This window comes from Mustela nivalis, assembly GCF_964662115.1.
Source record: "Mustela nivalis genome assembly, chromosome: X".
Taxonomy (NCBI): domain Eukaryota; kingdom Metazoa; phylum Chordata; class Mammalia; order Carnivora; family Mustelidae; genus Mustela; species Mustela nivalis.
In genome coordinates, this window is record NC_139040.1 from 70,226,811 (window position 1) to 70,243,339 (window position 16,529).

A 16,529-nucleotide genomic window follows, 5' to 3' on the forward strand; every position below is an offset into this window, starting at 1 on the left:
ACACCAATAACCCACATGAAAAAAGAAAAATTCTCAACCAAACATCAACAAATAGAATTCAGTAATATATTAAAGGAATTATACACTACAACCAAGAGTGATTCAGTCTAAAAATGCAAGAATAGTTTGATACTTGGAAATCAGTCAATGTAATGCACAATATTAATAGGCTAAGAAAGAAAAATCAATAAATATACCAACTGATATGGGAAAAGTTCTATACAAAATCCAACAACTTTCATAATAAAAAAAAAACACTTAAAATTAGGAAAAGAGTGAACAAGAACTAATAATTAAGTTCCTCAAGGTCACAGGATATGAGATAAACATACAAAAATCAGTTATATTTCTATATACTAACAATGAACAAGTGAACACTCAAATTTTAAATGCAATGCCATTTAAAATGTCACCAAAAAATAAAATAATTAGATATAAATGTAACATAACATATGCTGAAAATTTTAAAATTGCTGATGAAAGAAATCAAAGAAGATCTAAATAAATGAAGAGACATACCCAGGGTTCATTGACTGGAAGCTTCAACATAGTAAAGATGTCAATTCTCTCAAATTGATACATACATTTAATGCTATCCTTATCAAAATTCTAGTTTTTTTCTGTAGATATAAACAAGATTATTCTAAAATTTATATGGAGAAGTGAAAGAACTAGAATAGCCAAAATGATTTTGAAAAAGAAGAAAACAGTATGAGAAAACACTTTATCTGATTTTAAGACTTACATATCTACCAGAATTAAGACTGTGTGATATTGGCAGAAGGAGGCATACAGATCAAAAATTAACTCAATGAATCATAAATTTAAATATAAAATAGAAAACTATAGATGATTTAGAAGAAAAAATAGGAGAAAATTTTCTGGACTTAATTGGTGAAGAATTATTAGATAACACCATCAAAAGCATGATCCATAAAAGAAAAAATGGGTAAATTAGACTTCATCAAATAAAAGAAAAAAATGGGTAAATTAGACTTCATCAAATTAAATACTTTTGCTCTGTGATGAAAATGGATGGAAAGACAAACTGAGAGAAAATATTTGTAAACCAAGTATTTGACACAGGATTTGTATCTAGAATATATAAAGAATTTTTAAGATACAACACTGAAACAAGACAAAACAAAAAACAAACAATCCATTAAAAAATGATTAAAAGACCTGTGGAGTCATTTCACCAAAGAAGATGTACAGATGGCAAATAAGCACATGAAAAATTAGTCGACATTATTAATGTAAATTAAAACCACAATGAGATATCATCACAAATCTATCCAATGGCTGAAATTTAAAACAAAACAAAACTATAACAATACAAAATGCTAGGGAGGGTACAAAGAAGCTGGATCACTCATACATTGCTAGTGTGAATGTAAAACGGCACAGACACTGTGAAGCAGTTTGTCCATTTCTTCTAAAATTAAACATGCAAGTACTATACAACTGAAAAATTTAAACTGATATCCAAACAAAATTTGAATGTTTATTATGGCTTTCTTTGTAATAGCCCCAAAGTGAGAATAGCCCAGATATCCTTCATTTGCGAGTGTTTAGAAAAACTGTGGTACATCTACATCATAGAACACTACTCAGCAATAAAAAGAAACAAACTACTGACACCTGTAACAACTTGGATGAATCTCCAGAGAATTTTGCTGAGAGAAAAAGCCAACCCCATAGGGTTACATGCTGTATGATTCCATTATATAATGTTCTTGAAAGATAAATTATGAAAATGGAGAAGAGATTAGTGGTTACCAGGGGGTGAGGAGGAGGTGGGGTGGAAAGGATGTGAGTATGGCTTCAAAAGGCAACATGAGAGATCCTTGGGGTGATGGAAATGTTTTGTTTTGTATCTTGCCTGTATTGATGTCAATATCCTGGATGTGATATTATACTACATTTTTGTAAGATATTTCTGTTGGGAGAAATGGGTTAAAGATTCACAGGATCTTCTTGTATTATTTCTTATAACTGCATGTGAATCTACAATTATCACAAAATTTTAAAGGTTTGATTTCAAAAGCAAATGGAATTCAGTAATACAGTAAAAACATAATTCATCATGATCAAATGGGTTTTAATCTGGGAAATCAAGGTGATTTAACAATCAAAAATCAATCATTGAAAATCACTTAACATGGATAAGGAGGGAAATCATGATAGATACATAAAAAAGCATTTCACAAAATTCAACACCCATTCATGGCAAAACTTTCAGCACACTATGAAAGGAGGGAGTGTCTTCTATTTGATAAAGGGCATCTATAAATAAAAACCATCAAAAATAACACACTTAATGGTAGAATAATGAAAGTTTTCATATACTGAGGGTCAGTGTCAGACAAAGATGGCCACTCTCACCATTTCTGTTCAATGTTGCCCTGGAGGTCCTAGTCAGTTCGATGAGGCAGGCAAAATAAATCAAAGATTTGAGCTTTAGAAATAGAATTACCATTATTTTTATTTTACATGATTGTGTACATTGGAAGTCCAGAAGAATCTATAGACAAATTAGAATTGATAAGTGAATTCAGAAAGATCAGTTGTATTTCTAGATACCAGCAAAAAATAGAACAAGAAAGTTTTTAAAACTTCATTATTTATAATAGCAAAGCATCAAATACTTAGGAATAAATCTAATGAAAGATGTGGAAAGCACACACACTGAAAACTAATAAATAATAAATACCTCCCTCCAAAATTAAGGAAGACTTAAGGGCTAAACCATATTCATGGATCAGAAAACTCAGTTTATAAAGATGTCAGTTCTCTCCAGGTTCATCTACAGAGTCAATGTGATCTCATTTAAAAATCGTAGCAATTGTTTTTGGTGACAAAATTGACAAATTGGTCCTAAAATTCAGATGGGAATACAAAGGGCCAGGAGTAGTTCACATTATCTTGAAGGGGACTATAGCTGGAGGACTCTAATAGATATCAAGACCTAGAAAGCTGAAGTAATTAAGACATTTAGGTACTGGCACCAGGATATAGAAAGTGACGAATGGAAAGAAGAGAAAATTCAGAAACAGACTTACACGTATATAATCATCTAATTTATAATGAAAATGACACTGTAGGTATATTGGCAAGTATTTTTAAAAAATGAATGGTGCTGGGTCAGTTGGATAGCTATGTAGGAAAAAAAAGTATCTTGACCCCTACCTCACATTGTACACAGAAATCAGTTCCAGATGGTTTACAGATACGAATGTGAAATCCAAAACAATGAAGTTTCAGAGGAAATGTATGAGAACAACTTTCTAACCTTGTAGTAGACAAAGATATCTTAAACAAGATGAAAAAATGCTATCCATGAAGAAAAAAAATAGTTACTTAGAGTATATAAAAATAAAGAATGTTTGTTCATGAAAAGACTGGGTTAAGAGAATAATAAGATAACCCAAAGAATGGGAGACTACATTTATTATATATATATATATATATATATATATATATATATATATATATATATATATCTGACCAAGGACTCATAATCCAGAACAGCCCAACGGAAGACTATGCAACAGAGAATATCAAGGTGGACAATAAGCATGAAAAAGTGTTCAATTGAATTAGTTACAGGGAAAATGCAAATCGAAACTAGAATGATATGCCACCATACACCCATCAGACTGGTTAAAGGAAAGAAAATGGAAATGACTAACTATTGGTAAAAACGAGAAGCACCCCAAACTCTCCTGCCTTGCAGCTGGGAGTATAAATTTGTCCCACTCTGGAAAAGTGTGAGGCAGTATTTGCCAAACCCTAACATAGGCTTACCCTACAAGCCAAAGTTTTGTTACCAAAACAAATGCACAAGAATGTTTTTAACAGTCTCCTTTATAATAGCCAAAAGCCTGAAGTTACCTTGATACCAAAATATTAGTGTTGCTTGGGCAGCTGAATTGGAGACAGTGAGACAGAAGACCAGGGAAGCAGGAGGAGGCTGTGTGGCAGCAGGCTATGCAGGAAATGGTGGTTGAAGCCCCAGTGTGTGTTGGAGGGGGCCAGGAGCACCACAAGGAGATAAAGCCCCATGATTTAGAGGTGGGAGGGATCTGGGAGGTGATGGGGAAGCAAAATCCTGGGCCAAGGCCCTCTAACGAAGGGTCCGAGGAGGATGGCTGTCCACTCACTGATAAAAGAAATGCTGCAGGAGGAAGAAGTGTGGGGTGAGCATGAAGGATGAATTTAGTTTGGTCAGCACTAGGATTTGAGATGTCTGTGGGACCAAGAGAGAGGGCAATTCAGAGATGTATGACACTCCCCAAGCCCTGACTTCTTTGTCTTCAAGTCACTAGAGAGTACTGGGCAAATGTCATAATGAGAGGAGAGGTGGGCTTGAAGATAGGGGCCAACTGGGCTTTGGCCTGATCCAGGGCTGTATGGAAAGCAGATGGCAGATCAAGAAGCAAGACTGGTGTTCTGTTCTTTAGTCCTATTGTCTGCCGTTGCTGGAGTGGTGTCTCAGCCTTTCCAGACTCCAGTTCCCAGCTTTATTCTTTGGGTTCTCTAAATTTGATTTTGGCACACGTGGGGGAGGGGTGTGGTATGGATATAATCCATCTCTGCCCTTTTCCATAAACCCTCACTGCTCAAGATGGCGCTAAACTCCCCCCTACTACTTCCTCCCTCCTCTTCCTCCAGACTCCGTGTCGAGCCATGTTTCCTGAAAAGAGAGAGAATGATCCATCCCCTCCCTTTTTCCCCTGCAGGAATAAATACTCAAAAAACTTTCTAGCTTAGATCTCAGAGGTCATAAAAGTGTGCAGATGGGGAAACTGAGGCCCAGAAATAGAAAAGCATCTGTTGAAGGTTACTTTGAAAGAGTTAATGGCAGAGGGTGGGCCAGAACTCAGACCTCCTAGTGACCTAAGCCTTGATTTCTTCCTCTCCTTTTGAGAAGGAAAAAAAGGAAAAATGAAAGAAAAAATGGGGGAAGATGGCAAGACAAAGAACTATTGAATAAAAGAGGCACATGGAAGCAGGAAAGAGATAGGGATAAATTCTAAGAGAGAAAGGGACTAAGGGAGGGAGACAGGAAATAGAGAGCTACAGAATGAGTGCTAGTGAAAGAAGGAAAGAGGGAAAGGGAAAGAAAAAGAGAAAAGAGAAAAATGGAAAGAAAGGGGCCAGTAAGTAGAGCAGGCTGGGCTTCCTGCTCCTACAGGCACTGGCAGGAGCTGAGCCCACAGCCCTGTACAAGACAGAGATGAGTGGCCCCAGAAACCCTTACCTGCCAAAATCCATCAGCCCTCAGAAGCCCAAAGCAGAACTGAGCAGATGATCTAAACAGAAAACAAACAGAACAAAATGAAAACACACTGGCTGGGCCTACCCCCACCCTGGGCTATGGCTCTGTGGATTCATTACCCCCTCCTCCCCCTAGGCCACTGGATAAGCAAGACACAGCTTTTGTAACTCTTCTCTTTCTGAGCCCCCCCATCCTACAGCCACCCCCCCACACACACACACCAAGAGCCATAGACTCAGCTCAAGATGCCATGGTAGGGAGGGACAGGACTCTTGGGCCCTGCTGGGGGGATGCGAGGGGGCCATGCATTCCCTGCCCTTGGCCTAGCAGAAAAACAGTAAGGCCGGTGGAGTGGGAGGCTGACAGGGAGGGGAAGCAGTGGGGAAACAGCTCCATCTCCTTCCCCATACAGGGTTGAGGGTTCTTAACCAGCCCAAAGCATATTCTTGGTGTGACAGAGGTGAGAAGGCTGACAGGGTGGGCAGGGGGAGCAGAGTGGTGGACCAGGGTTGGGAAGGGGGCCCACAGAACACCTACCATTAATATCATGTATTCCTTTTCATCTCTGGAGCTTGAAGCCATGAAGAGAAAGTTTACATTATAAACTCACTATTAATAATGACTCAAGAGATAACTGGTAGCAGTCTTGTGCTTGGCAGGTACCAAACACACATGGACAAACTCATTGAATCTTCATAGCCCTACTTTGTAGTCCTGCAAATTACGATTTTACAGTTGGGGAAACTGAGGCTGAGGCTTGGGAAGTGAATTGACAAGGTACCCAGCTGGGAAGCGGTTGAGCCTGAGAAGGTGAGAACAGGTCAGTGGACTCTGGCTGTGATATAATGACCAGAGAAAGTATTTGGGTGTGAAAAGGGACTTCCCTAAGCTCAGAGGCATCGCCCAACCCCAGAAGCTTCTCATGTCATCCGAGGGAGCAGACAGATGCAAGCAGTGCATGTAGGGCAAGCTGAGAGAGGGGACACAGGGTAGGAGTGACTATGGCAAGTAGCAGAAGTCCTGGGGCAGGGGCCATCTCAAGATCCAGAGAGGTGCTCAAGCCTGGCCCCTCCCTTCAGGATTAGAATGGCAGGGGTATCAAATAAAAGTATGTAGTCAATAAATATTTATGATTAAGCACTTATACTGATAGTGGTTAAGAACACAGATAATGATAGCAGTTACCTTACAGAGTTGGTGAAGACTGTGTTATTTCAAGTAAAGCACTGGGAAGAGTGCCTGGCACATGGTAAGCCTCACATATTAACTCCTGATGTCCTTGTCATGGTTGGTTGTTTGCCAGGCCTGCCCTGAGCACTAGGACAGCCTGATGCTGTGAACAAAAGCAGCCCTCGTCCCCGTCCTTGTGGAGTTTTGAGTACGGTAGGGAAGATGGCCATTAATCACAAAGCACACAACAAAAATAAAATTACAATAATGAGAAATGCTGTGAAGGAGAGGTCCACAGTACTATGAGAGTGAAATGGTGGGCAGCATGTTCTAGCTAGGAAAATAGAGAGAAGTTCCCTCAGTGAACCTCATGGTAACATAGAAGTAGGAGTCAAAACCAGAAAGAGAAACAGAAAATCATCCCAGGCAGCAGACCGAGCATGTGCAAAGGCCCAGTGGCAGGAGGGATCTTGGTAAAAGATGTGGTTGGAGAGGTAGGCTGGGACCAGGGCAATGCAGAACCTGTAACCCATGCCCAGGAGTCTTACCTTTATTGTAAAAACAAAGGGAAACCAGGGAAGGAATTTTTTTTTAAAGAAGATTCATTTATTTGACAGAGAGTGAGAGAGTGTGGAGTTGGGCAGGGGCAGTGGGAGAGACTCTCAAGCAGACTCCTTGCAGAGCATGGATTCCAACATGGGCTTGATCTCACTACCCATGAGATCATGACCTGAACCCAAATCACGAGTCAGATGCTCAACTGACTGAGCCACTCAGGGGCCCCAAGGGAAGGATTTTAAGGATGGAGTAACATGGTCAGAAAAAAAAAAAAAAAGGTGATGCCTAATTCTAGGTTGGGAGAGATCTCTAGCTTAGAGGTGAGAAGAAGATCCACATACAGCAGTGGGTCAGTTCCTTCAATGTGTGGCCTTGGGCAAGCCCTTTCCCTTCCTGGGCTTTAGTTTCTATCTGTATCTCAGATAGTCTGGGAAGCCTACTTTAGGAGTCATCTTCTCCTTTTCTGTCTGCCTTTGGCCTACCCCCTGTTAAGAGGAGAAGGCAGGAAAGATACTCTCAATGGAACCCTACCCCTTCCTTATGCCTGCTCCCCCACCACCACATGAGACTGTGGGAAAGAAAGCCGTGTGGGGGCCATGTTCTCTCCTCCTCCATCCGTAGCTCATCCCTGTCAGCCTCGGGCCATCATGGGATGGAGTCCATTCAAGCCTAGGACCAGAGGAAACTCAGGGGACTCCCTTAGTGATTGCTGGTGGTGCTGGAAGGCCCAGAACCACAGGCAGCTGGGAGAGGCTGCCCCTGCCAGGATGATGGAGTGGGTGTGACATAAATTTCTCAGGAAAGGCAGGAAAAAAACATTTATATCCCCTCCTTGCCAAGTCTGGTTCCAATCAGGCCCCTGACTGGCCCACTCTGCTCCCTACATCCACCATCCCGGGACTGGCTCCTCCAAAAACCAGAGTCACTTAGGCCTTTTGTCTTTCTTCCTCCTCTTCTTACTGTCTAAGAAACATACACAAAGACACACACACATACACAGCGCTAGCCCTTCCAGGCCTATGTGGACCCACTTGAGTGTATACATAAGCACATATCCATACACACAGATGGTCCCCTGGGGTTCTGTGTCCCCACACACATATACAGATGAACAGATACACACACACACACACCACCACCACCACCACCACCACCAGCACCACTACACACACACACACACAGACACACACAGACACATACACACACTCACACTGGAGACTGGCCCTGGGTGGGCTGAAGAAGGCTGTCGCCTCAATGCCAGCTGTAAGCCCCAGACAGCGGCATCCTCTTTGGTTGGGCACCCAAAGACCTGGGAAGCTCCTTCCTTCAGGAACCACCCATGGCCAGGGAGGGTTGCTGCTCTCCTGTTCCTGTTCTCAGCCCCCTGGCTGCCATAGGCAACAGCCTTCCAGCTCTGTTATCCAAGACACAGGAATGCCTTCCCTGGGGCTGAGTTAGGCTCTGGCCAGGCTCCTAGTGACCTAGGGTAGCTGAGACTGACTGTGGACACCTTACAGGGCATGCTGGTCAAGCACAGGAGCCCCAGCTCCCTTAGAACCTAGTGGTCCAGAGGCCTCAGGCAAGCCCTCCTCCAGCTCAGCTTTACCTTCTTTCCCAGGCTTCTCTGGTTCTCCAGCTTATCCCTGTCCCCCACCCAAGCCACTGAAGTCCTCCCTCGGCCACCCGAAATGTATTTGTCTCTCTCGATCTGAGCTGAACAAACTTCTCCTTTTCCTGGGCTTCTCCTTCCTACCTGAATGCTCAGGCCATTCGGTTCCTCCTGCTGAAGACAGAAGGGGTCCTCTTGTTTACTCGTGATGCATGGATCTGGTCATTGCCCAGCAGGTCGTGGAACTCCGGTCCCGTTCCTCTGTGCAGCAGGGGTCTCACACCCATGGAAGGTCAGGTAGCATGGGGAGAACTTGGCTCTAAGGGAGGCCAAAGATGGCTTTCCTCCTTTCACCCCAGAACAAGCGGGATGGCTTAAAGGAGAGGCTACTTCACAAGAGAAGGTACCATCCTCCCTTCTCAGGAGGGGGTATGAGGCAGGGCTTGGGGATGCCAGAGCTGGGTTCAAGTCCCTCATGACCCTGTGCAAGCTGTGTGAACTGAGGAACCAAGGGCAACATATTGGTGGGGTTTCTTGTCAAGATCTAACATGCCCAGAACATGAACCAGAGTCAATACATACCCATTCTAGTTGCTTCCCACTAACTCTACCCCACTGAAATGAGGATCCCCTAGGGAGAGGGACAGAAGGATGAAGGGAACTGCCATTTGTTACATTCCCAGTTTTTTCCATTAATTACTTTGCGTAATACTCTTGCATCCGTATGAGGTAATTAGTGTCTGTATTCCTGACTCCTATGAGGTCCTGATCTGTATGAGGTAGTTAGTGTCTATATTCCTGACCCATTTTCTTTGGTTCCTGAGCTCACAAGGGGACAATATTCTATGCTGTGGAGACGGCAGGGGTGGGAGAGGGGAGGGAGGGGTTGTTTTGAACACTGGTTTTGACAGGGTTGAAGCCTGGGGGAAGAGAGCTTGTCAGGCTCCCCCAGCTGCCTTTTTCCTCTGGGGACAGTGCACAGACCAGCTGGCTGCCAAGGTCTGGCCACACGCTGGCTCCAGAGTGACTTGGAGGACAACTTTATGAGGCAGAAAATCCAGCATCCACCCCTTGGAGCAGCAGCAGCAACAAAGTAGTTTGCCTGGTTTGCGGTGGAGGAAACCCCAACCCTCCTGCCCAGATAACTCAGAGCCATGACGACACCTGGCCTCAGATACTTCCCAGGATTCTTGAGCAGGGAAACCTCCAAGAAAGGCTCCAGGGAGGCAGAATTTAGCTGAGCAGAAGGGAAGTCAAGAGTTCCAAAAAAGCGGACAAGTGGCTCAGTGGGGAGTGAGTTCCCCATCATTGTAGGTGTGTGAGCAGAGGCAAGCTAGAGAGAGGATTGGCCCCTTCACGCAGGTCAGGGGTTTTCGCCTGGAGGTGGCCTATGAGAGGGACCCACCAGGTTCGGGGGCTTCCTGAAATTATGTGCAATATTTTGTATGCTTGTGTGCTTTTATAGGAACTGACCTCGTTGCTTTCACTGGGTTATTCAAAGGTCCGAGGTCGTAAAGATAAGGAAATGAAGCCTTGGACAGGGACATGCCTTTCAGCTTCCAAACCGGTACATGATTCTAGAGTTTTCTATGACACAAAATGCTGTCTCATCATAGTGTAGGTTGATTCTCAGGACAGCCCATTGAGATGAGTACAATTGTTGCCATTTCCCAGAGAAAGGCTCTGGGGCCCAGAGAAGGAGAAGACCTTGCCTAGGGCCCATAGCCACTGAGGGAAATCAAGACTAGATCCCAGGTCTCCCACTGATGGCCTTTGCCCCCAGATTCAATTTTGTCCTCACACTCTGGAGAACTAGCAAGCAGAGATGCCCAGATTGAGAAGTGATGGCCCCTTCTTCCTGCTTTCCATGTCCTGTGGGCTGGCCTCTCCATCACACTCCACAGCCCCATTTGGGACAGTGGCCAGGGCTTGGAGAGAGCATGGGAAGAAGAGGTAGAGCGGCGACCCTTTTTCCCCTCCAGAGAACTTCCATTTCTACTTGAACCCTACTTGCAGCAAGGTGTGACCCCAGGGAAGCTGGGTGGTAGCATTTCAGACCCACATAGGTGTGCAGTGCCCCACATCAAAAGGAGTCCAGCAGCCGGAAGTGGATCTAGGTCAGAAAAAGATGGGGTAGTGGCTTCTCCAGAGTTCAGAGTGCCCAGAGCCAATGTAAGGAGTTCAGCCTCTCTACTGATACGCTGCCACTTCTCTGTTAGAATTGAGGAAAAAACTAACATCTTGGTGGGACCCACAGAAACAGATACCTGAGGACAAACATCCTCCTCTGCCATCCCCACACGCCCCTGACTTTTGCTATGTCTCTGAGGTGGGGCTGACAAGTGAAGTCAGAGCCCTACAGGCCTCTGCCATCCTAGGGATGGGTTGTGGAGGTGTGCATCCAGAAGGGAGTTAGGAACGAAGGCCAGGGAAGGCAGGCCATTAGCCAAAAGACTCATCAAGCAGGGGCAGGGACTGGCCCTGAGTAGGGGACTCTGGCCAGACCGGCTGACCAAGAGAAGCCCACGAGGATGGGAGCCTTGTCCCTGAGACCTGAAATACCTCGATCAGAACAGGCCGCATTGTAAAGCTGCCTCCAGCTAAGTTGACGAGCTTCTGCGACCCAGTAACGCACTCTGATTTTTCTTCCAATCCCTGTGCGTTTCTGTTCTGATTATAAAAGCCGCATGTACTGTTGTGGATAACCAGGAAACTAACGATCAGTACAAAGGAAAAAATGACTAACCATGGGACCGTAGGCAAGTCACTTCATCTTCCTGCATCTCGGTCTCTTCATCTGTAAAATGAGGATAACATAGTATTTTTCTTGTAGAGTAGTCATGAGGAGTAAAGAGCTGAGTACATACATGAAAGTTCCTGGCCCTTTAGAAGTGCTATACAAATATCAAGGGCTTTTTTTTTTTTTCTTTTTAAGTAGGCTCCATGCCCAGCAAGTCACAAAACATGGGACTTTAATTCGCGACCCTGAGATCAAGACCTGAGCTAAGTCCAATGGTCGGATGCCCAACCGACTGAGCCACCCAGGTGCCCTGACAAGCATTAAGTTTTATTATTATAATCCACTACACTTTCACTACCGAGACTCAGACACCATTAACAATTGGTCAATTTTCTTCATCTTTGTATTCAATTATTTGTAGTTCATTAAAAAATAATCAGGATTCTATTGTATATATGAATTGGCATTTTGCATATTTTAACTTAACATTATAGCATAACATTTTTATATCATTGTATACCCTTCCAAACATCCTTACAGGTTGTATGCAATTCCATTTACTCCATTTTCTAATGCTGGACATTGAACTTATGAACATTTTTAGGGATAGCCTTTACATACATTTTAACCCGAATTTGCAAATACTTGTTTAGCACAGATTCCTTGAAGTGGAATTATTGGTTTGAAGTGTCTACCTGTATTTATGGTTCTTGATGTTTCCAAATTGCCCATGGGAAAGTCTATACCAACGGACACTTCCAGCAGCAGTCCTATGAGATACCCATCTCAGTGCAACATCGGCGGTTGTGACCAATATTTTGAAGTTTTGCTGAACAGATGGACAAAAAAAGGTACATTTTCTGTCTTCCACTTGACTGGTGTCAAGAATGGGATGGAGTGTCAGGGGAAGGCTATTGAGTAGAGTAGACCCTATAGGCTAGAGCCCAGCGAAGGGGCTGAAGAGGGGCAAGCCATGGCTGGGCTCAGGCATACTGCCCACCCGGGGAGGAGGCAAGAGTAACAAGGAAAGCTATGGTCACGTGGGGGTCACCCTAAAAAACTGAGAAATTACCCTAGTACTAGGAGAATAAAGCCCAACAAGATATGACTGCCAGTCCTTGTAGTTGGTCCCAAGTCCTCCCCTAGATTTGTGTGGAATCCCCCCACCTTTACTAGACAAGGATGATTATAATGTAAATTGGGCTTTGAAAATGCAAATATTGATACAGAGCTGCATGGAGTGACATGGCTTCTGAAGGCTGCCCCCCCCCCCCCAATAATGACTCTGGCTGAAAAGGAACCACAGATGCTTTTGGAGAAACAGAAGATGGGGAGGCCATAGAGCTCTGAGAGCAGTTGGGTGAGCTGGGGCAGGCAGGGTGGCCACTGGGAAAGAAGGTGCAACTGGAAGTCCCAGAAGAAATCCCACATAGGTGTGGGCAACTCCCCAGCTCCAGCAGACTTCCCAAGACTAGGCTGGGGCTCATGGCTGGACTTGCAGGTGCAAAATCCAGGCCCAGGCAACTCAGAGGAAAAGGGGCTGGCCTGGGGAGCCTGGGAACCAATGAGCAGAGAGCACAGTGCCATCAAGGTACAGATGTGTCTGTTAACACTAGACCACAGTTCTGTTGATTGAATAACCAACTTTTTGTCAGGCACTGACACCGTACATGGGGAAACTGGGATGTGGGATGGAGAAGTAACACATCCCAAGTTATACAAGCAGCAATGTACAGAGGGAGAAGCTGAGCACAGGCTTTGTGTGCTCAGACCCCCTTGATGATTTTCTTGGGTAGAGTCTGTGGCAAGGTCTCTCCTCATCTTTGTCTAGAATATGGGAGCATTGCTGGCTAAGGTTCCTGAAGGAGGTTTTCTAAAAGACAGTGAAAATTTGTTTGTCCAAAAGTCCAGAGGCCAATAAAACTAGGAAGAATGGGCTTTAAATGGTAGCAAGGAATTTAGGGTAGGTAACAGGAAAAACTTCCTCAGAGTAAGAATTTTTGGATACAGTGGGTCATCAGGGAAGGCCATAGGGCCTCTCTCTGCTATTCTCAGCAATTTACCTTCCCAACACCTCATCACCCCCAGATCCACCAGAGTCAGTCCTGCCCAGTTCTAGCGGGCTCAGAAATCCAAGGTCACTTGGGGGGGCAACAGAACATCTCAGATCCAGCCTCAGGCATGGGTGACATCAAGCTCAAGGAAGCCAGGAGTGGCCTAAAGCTTTGTTACCCGAGCATCTTGTCATTCTCTGCCCGATGGGCTCTCCTATTTGATCCAATGGCTTTCTGAGCGACCAGAGATACCCACAATAGCCCAGACCCTTTGTATTATGGGTGGGGAAATCAAGGCCCAAAGAGGTTACATCCCTCACCTACAATCAGATAGATGGGAGTGGCAGAGGCAGGGCCCACGACTCTGGGGCTCATTAGGGACTATTTCCACTGGGGACTCTCGGTCACCTCCTGGCTTTGCCCTCAGATCCCCCACTCCCTGTTAGGTGTAGTCACCTAAAAAGCAAGCTAGGAATACTAGGTGCTCCTAGTATATTCCTGACCAGCTACCTGTCCCATCCCTTGCTTGCTTTTTAAAAATCCTCACAGCTTGTGTGAGCTATGGGACAAAATGCTCCTAGTGTCAGTGGGCTTGGAGGAGAAACAAGGTCAAGGAGAGTACCTGTGTCCCCAAATCAGCCTTTTATGTGAAGTCCTGTTTCAATGTACACAGCATCTAGACTTAATAGGATGAAATGTCTTAAGCTTTCTGTGGTATGAAATTCTGAATATATCTTTTAAAATCCTTGTGTTGCCAAAAATGTCAGAAGAAGAGTTTCTCGATAGTTTTCTAGGCATGTGGACAGAGGATGTTGGGTCAACCAGAGCCCTTGGGTATGAGTAAGGAGGGCCGTTGCTTGGGCATTGGGTTCAAGGTCTATTATTCATCCATTGATGGATAAATCAAGGAAAGTCCAGAGAAGGCTCAAGTGGAAAGATAGAGAGCCCTTCTTCTTCTTTTTTAATTTCTTTGACAGAGAGAGAGAGAGAGAGCACAAGAAGGGGGAGCAGCCGAGGGAGAGGGAGAAGCAGGCTCCCTACTGAGCAGGGAGCCCGATGTGGGGCTTGAGCCCAGGACCCCGGGATCATGACCTGAGCCAAAGGCAGCCGCCTAAAGGATTGAGCCACCCAGCTGCCCCGAGAGAGCCCTTCTTGATCCATCCTCCTTGCTCTGAGAGACATAAAGAGAAAACTTCTGGATCCCCCAGATTCTCGACCTGGGAGGAGATTGCTCTCAGTGTCTGGCTACAAAGAAGGGGAAAGGGGGACTGAGCATGACAGGAACTGTGCCAGAGGCATTCACATCTGTGACCTTCTTTCTTCCTCATGACCATTCTGTAGGGTAGATGGTATTTCCTATTTTATAGATAGGAGACTGTGGCTCCGTGATGTGCGGCAGCTGGCTCAAGGGCCCAAAGCAGATACTTGCTGGAGAAGAATTAAAACCTATATCTTAATAGACTACAGAGGCCTTGCTTTTTCCTCTGTGCCACACACGCAGGAGAGAGACGGGGTGTTGGGAATGTTCCTGAGGCCACTGGCAACGATAGCAACAGTCCAGGCCAGGTGCCTACCCCAGGTGCTTCCTAATGAACTTTTTCTCAGTTGTCTGTCTCTTCCCTTCACAGAGTAAGGCTCAAAGGAAATGCCTCACTTCTCCAAGCATTTGTGGAAGGCTAAAGATTTGTATCTAGAAAGGGCAGAGAAGAGGGCTGGTGACCTCGGCCCAGAGGAAAGCCCCTCCTGGAGCACTTTTGGCCCTCTCAGCACCCTCCCGGAGCTTCTCTGGAGCCCTTGCCAAGCCTCTCTGCTGGGGTTTTTCCAGAGGTCAGGGGAAATTCCAGGAATCGAGGATGTCAGTATTCCCCCTACACATTCCCAGCCTCTCACCAGTATCATCGATCACACTCAACTACGGCCTCTCTTTTGAATATGGTGTGTGAGCAGGTATGTGTGTATGCATGCTGTGTGTGTATATGCATGCACATGCGCACGCGTGCGCACACACACACACACACACACACACACACACACACACACTGTGAGTGGTCAGCTAAATTCACAAGCTACCCACAAAAGCCCATATCCTCTCATCCTGTTTACACTTCAGTGACTCCTACCTCACTCTGTGCAGGGATCACAACGATGCTTAGAGACCAGGTTCTGCCAAGTTCAGGCCTAGATGTACCACCACCCCCTCCTCTGATCTCTTTCTCCTCTTTCTTTGTCCTTCCTCTTCTCCCATTAACCACAAAGGATGAGGCCAAAATGGGAGTCTACTGGGGTGTGGGTGGCCATAGGCCCAGGAAGGCCAGGAACAGGAACTGTTTGGTGGGTGGGTTATAAGGAAATATGTGAGAGGAATCATCTTAGGAACAGTAGACCAAACCAGAGAGCTCTGCTGGCCACTCTGGGCCCAGACAAGCGGTCTACTTCCAGAAGCTTCTATCAAAGAAGTACATTTAGAGACAACACAACATAATGGTTGAGGGCAGAGTTTTGTTTTTGATGTAGGGCAGGGTTCTGATGCCTGTTTGGCAACCGCCAGACTGCCAGGTGAATGGGATTGTCACCTGATCTGGGTCACATTCTCCCCATCTCTAAAATTGGGATAATCTTAGCAACCTGCCTCACAGGGTGATTTGTCAGGTTCTAGGGTGCCTATATATGCAAAATGCCTGACACAGAGAAAACACTAAATAAAGGTGTGCAATTATTTGAAGAATCACACATATCAGCATCTCTCCACCACTACCAGCTCCCTACTGCTCATTTCCTTTGGCTTCTACAGCCATCACCTTGGCCAAAGGTTTTCAAGCTAGTCCTGGAAGAAGCCATAGGATATAAGCAGCCTCAGTCACCACTCATCCTCATTTGCTTTCTGGCACTGCCCATGGATGGGGCCCCCCAGATTGCCCCTAGAATTGGAGCTTTCCCTAATGCCTGTATCCCTTGCTTCCCAGCCCTGGTCTGTTTTGCTCTTTTTAGCCTCTGGCTGGTCCCTCTCCAAGAACTAAACTGATCCTGACCCCAGACCAGGGCAAGGCTGAGAACAGCTCAAGAGAGCTGCTCATGCCCATTTCTTTCCAAGTCTATGTTCAGCGATGTCGTGTTGAC